Genomic DNA, 4308 nt, shown 5'->3' with positions numbered 1-4308 from the left:
CAACCAATCTTGGTGAGCTAGGATTGGCTTCCAGGAAATGGAATGGAAGGAAATCTCCCTTTTTAGGGCTGGAATGTAAGCAGCTATGGAATTTCAGTATCTGGAATGCTTAAGATTTACAAGCTAGCTTTCCTCAGACAGGTATTGTGAAGTTATTTACAGAGTTCAAGACTTAACACTTGGTAGTTTTAATGCTATATTAAGCCCCCAACCCCCAAATATTTAAAATTAAATTTTGCTGTTTTATGAATTTCAGTGTGAAAAAACTCTTTTAGTATTTTTGCTGGGGCAATATTTAGAAAGTTAGGATAAACATCATGTTAAAAACCTTGTTCAACTCTTTGAATATTTTTCCCATCTAGTTTCTGCTTTGAGTACAGTCCTAATCTTCAAAATTATCAGCATAGAAAATTAAGCACCTTTTTCTGATAGTAAATTCCCCTTCTCTGCTGTATTAAGTAAATGTGTGATTTAAATAACTATAACCATTTAAAACTCATCCAGTGATGTAAACAATTGTACTTCCTTTTTTTTTGTTATTAAATGTTTAAAAAAATATTATTTCTAAGTGAGGATCTCACCTCTGATGATGGCTTATCCTAATTTGTGGAAAGTCATCTAACCTGTCACTTCCTTTTTCTACATGATAAAAGTTACAAAATCATTATGGTATTTGAAAAATTAGTAGTGAGGAGATAGATTTCATAGGTTTATGAAATATTTAGACTGCTCAGATACTGGTCACTGAGTGCAATGAAATACTGATGTTTTTATTTCTTTATTGATTTAACATCAACTTACATCTTGCTTCAGCTTATTAAAAGAGAATATACATATTTTCTTCAAAAAGTAATTTAAAACACAGACAGGTGTATTTTAATAGTCAATTGATCAACCATTTAGTAATGTGATTATTACAGATGCTATGCAGAGCCGTGTTTTAAGGTACCTGCAACAGAACTAAAAGTGAGACTGTATTGTACCATATAATATATTTTAAAGGTCATGGATATTGTCCAATTGTCATTTTTATTGTGTATGAAATGTATTTACACCATTTTGCATACCTTTAAAGACTCACAAATTATGAGACAAATGTGGAAGTATCTCCCTAACAAGGAGATGTGTTTTGTGTAGTTGTTTGAAGGGATTGTTTCAAGAAAAATAACTTTCTTATGGAATCCTGGACTCATTAAAATAGGGAGAGCAGTACTGCAGGTCTCTTGTCCAATGTCCTGCTCAAATTGGGGCCCACACTGCTTGGACTGGGCTCTGTATTTTAAAACCCTCCAAGAAAGGATCTGCCGTCTTCTCTGAGATTCCTCAGGTGAGATTTGCTCATTTGTGCCCCAGAGTGTTTATCAGCAGTGATACAGGAGTACAGAAGTTACAGCTGCTGTGTGGTGGAGCAGTTTCTGTGAGGTGGGAGTGGCTGCTGTAGGTGCTGCTTTGACCACAGGAGTTGTTTCACTGACACTGTGTAGTGTCAGTGGGAAACAGAGAAAAGCTCCAAAGCCAGTGCCTCTGAAGGGAGGGCAAAGAAATGACACTTGAGCTTGGCTTTTGTATCCCTTTTTGCTTGGGTTTACTTGAACTTTTAGTATAATACAGGTTAGTAATGAGCCATTTCCAGCTGTGTATCAGTTTCTTTATGTACAAACATGTTTCCCTCCGACATGGTATATGGTATGTTGGCACTCAGATTGCTTTGGATTGTGATGGAATTGATGTAAGAGGCTTTTGGGAAGATTTCTGGCATCTTTCTGAATTGCTGTTAAAATCTAATAAATTCTTATTATCCTCCTCTTGTAATAGTTTGCTACTGGAGATCATCACTGTAAATTTTCTGATTATTCTCTGGTTTAAGCACTTAACTGATTTTTTTTTGAGTCAGTATTTGAGAATAGATTTTCTAAGATAAAGATACATTGACAATTGCTCAGTTGTAAGGACATGTGAGTGTGGTACTGATGAATTGCAGCATCAGAACAATTCCCTCACAGAACACATTTCAGTTATGACAGCTGTAAAACATAAGGCAGCCTTGGCTTACCTGAAAATGGTGGTAACATTGTGATTCATTATATAAAGCATTCAGCAGTAAGGGCTAATTACAATTTGGATTCAGGATTTGTTCAACTGTATTTCTGTGTTTTTGAATTACATAATCAAAAGATTGTTTAAAAGAGCCTGTGTGCATCTGGTTTTAAGATTTTTTACATATATATTTGTATATTAACGTGCATACATACATTTTAATTAAAACTTCAGTAAAGCTTTTAGGCACAAACAATCCTAATGGGGTTTTGTTATTTTCATTTTTATTTCAAAGCTTCTGCTAACCTAGTTTAGATATAGAAACTTCTGCTACTATGTTAATGTTGATCATAAGTGTGAGCTTTGTTTCACTGTTACATATTCACAGAAAGTAGTGCAGGGAGGTACCAGCAAAAAAGCTTCCTTTATAGTACAGTCTGTTGTGTTCAGTGAACAAGTAATAAATAAAGTAGCAAAAGCACAGTGAAGGTTTACTGATAGAGCTGTACTGACACATTTTTGCATGGATCTGTTTATATCTGTTTTGATTTTTGACTTGCAAATATCACAATTTGATTTTAAATGGCACTATTTGTTAAACAAGATTTTTTTAAAAGAAGAAAATATTTGTCAAAGGAAATTGTTGCCATTTTCTGTGAGTGCTCTTAAAATGAAAATGTTTCATGTAGGAAGAAATGGTTGACACTAGACACTTGCTATTCAATGCATAACATTGAAACATTTAAGTCCATTTTAAATTAACTTTATCCCAGTCACGTCACTGCTTTAGCTAGTTTTTGGTGATCTCTATCTAAGTGCAATTATCACAACCCAAGAAAAAGTGTAGGGAAACCGAATTAAATTATATGAGGAGGCATAAGTCAAGTAGTGCTTAACTGAGTACTTTCATGGCTAGAAAATTAGGATGTCTTTTCTTCATCTGGCCCCAGGGATTTTAGCTGTAGTTTCACACTGGTCATGCAGGCTTGCACGTATTTCTGTATCTGTGAGGGGAGGTTCTACCACCTTTGGATTATTCACAGTGCCTGCTGGAACTGTAACCTTCTTTTACCTGGCATAACTCTGAGCATGCCAGTAATTCAATTATCCAGAGTATGTGGCACAGATTTTTAAAATTTTTGCATTGTTTCTTTTGAGATGTCCATTGTGTGATTTGCTGCAGGCTGTCATTTTTGTCTGCCATCCAATGTATGTTGGCAGGAAGGTTGTATACTAGGCTTTGTGTTGGTCACAGAAAAAAATTCATGCATCTCAGCCAGACCATTTTGTTATTCCTTTAGAATTAAAGGCATATGAAACAGATGCAGCTTAATAAGTATCTTTTTTTTTATAAATAACATTTAAATAACTTAAAACAATAAAGTTCAAATACAACTTAAAATAAAGTTTAATGCTGTAACAACAGAAAAAGCATGTATAAGAATGGAAAAACAATATTGAAAGCTGTATGCCCTAACAGGAATTATACAAAAGATAGGATATGTTACATAAAAAACCTTAATATGTCTGAATTTTTGCTTCATTGTTATATAAAATGTTAATTTGTGAAAAGTGAGATGAAGTACATTATTTATTCCTATTTTTATTTTACATACACTATTTGAAACATCTTTTAGAGCAGCATTAGGTATTTGTTTCATTAATAGATAGGAACATTTTGTGTTAGAGTAAACTTAATTTGTCCAAACTAACTCTCTTATCTGAATACAACAATAAACATTTACAAGATTATATTTTTTTGATCATATAGTTTATGTATAGGATATGAGTTTCTTGGGGAAAGTATTTAAAATACTGCTCAGCCTCCACATTTTCTATTGACTTGATAATCTGACAACTCATTCCAGCAGCCTTAAAGTCTGACATATTTTACACAACATTATCATCTGCTTATTATTATTATAGCAGCCATATTTAAGAAGCAGATAGTTTTTTTAAATAAAATATTATCAGATAATCAAGTAATGACTTATTCTTCAGGGTAAATTAATTTAAGAAACTACCCAGTTACAATGACTAAGATAATGATTGTACAACTCTTTAGAATTTTTTACAACTTTTAGTTAGTAAATCTGGTTTTGTGTATATTTTCAAATCTTTTTCATGTAGTCTCTTAAAAATAAACATAAATGCGCAAGTCCAGCTTGTTCAGTTTCTCAGTAGTATTCCAGCCTCTCTTGGTATCTTGTCAAACAGTCTTCTTAAAATTAATCTTCCTGCTGGAACTAGTTCTTTATAGATCATTTGTGA

The sequence above is a fragment of the Zonotrichia leucophrys genome, chromosome 10 (assembly GCF_028769735.1).
Source record: "Zonotrichia leucophrys gambelii isolate GWCS_2022_RI chromosome 10, RI_Zleu_2.0, whole genome shotgun sequence".
NCBI classification, from domain to species: Eukaryota; Metazoa; Chordata; class Aves; order Passeriformes; family Passerellidae; genus Zonotrichia; species Zonotrichia leucophrys.
Note: the sequence above shows the minus strand (reverse complement) of the source record.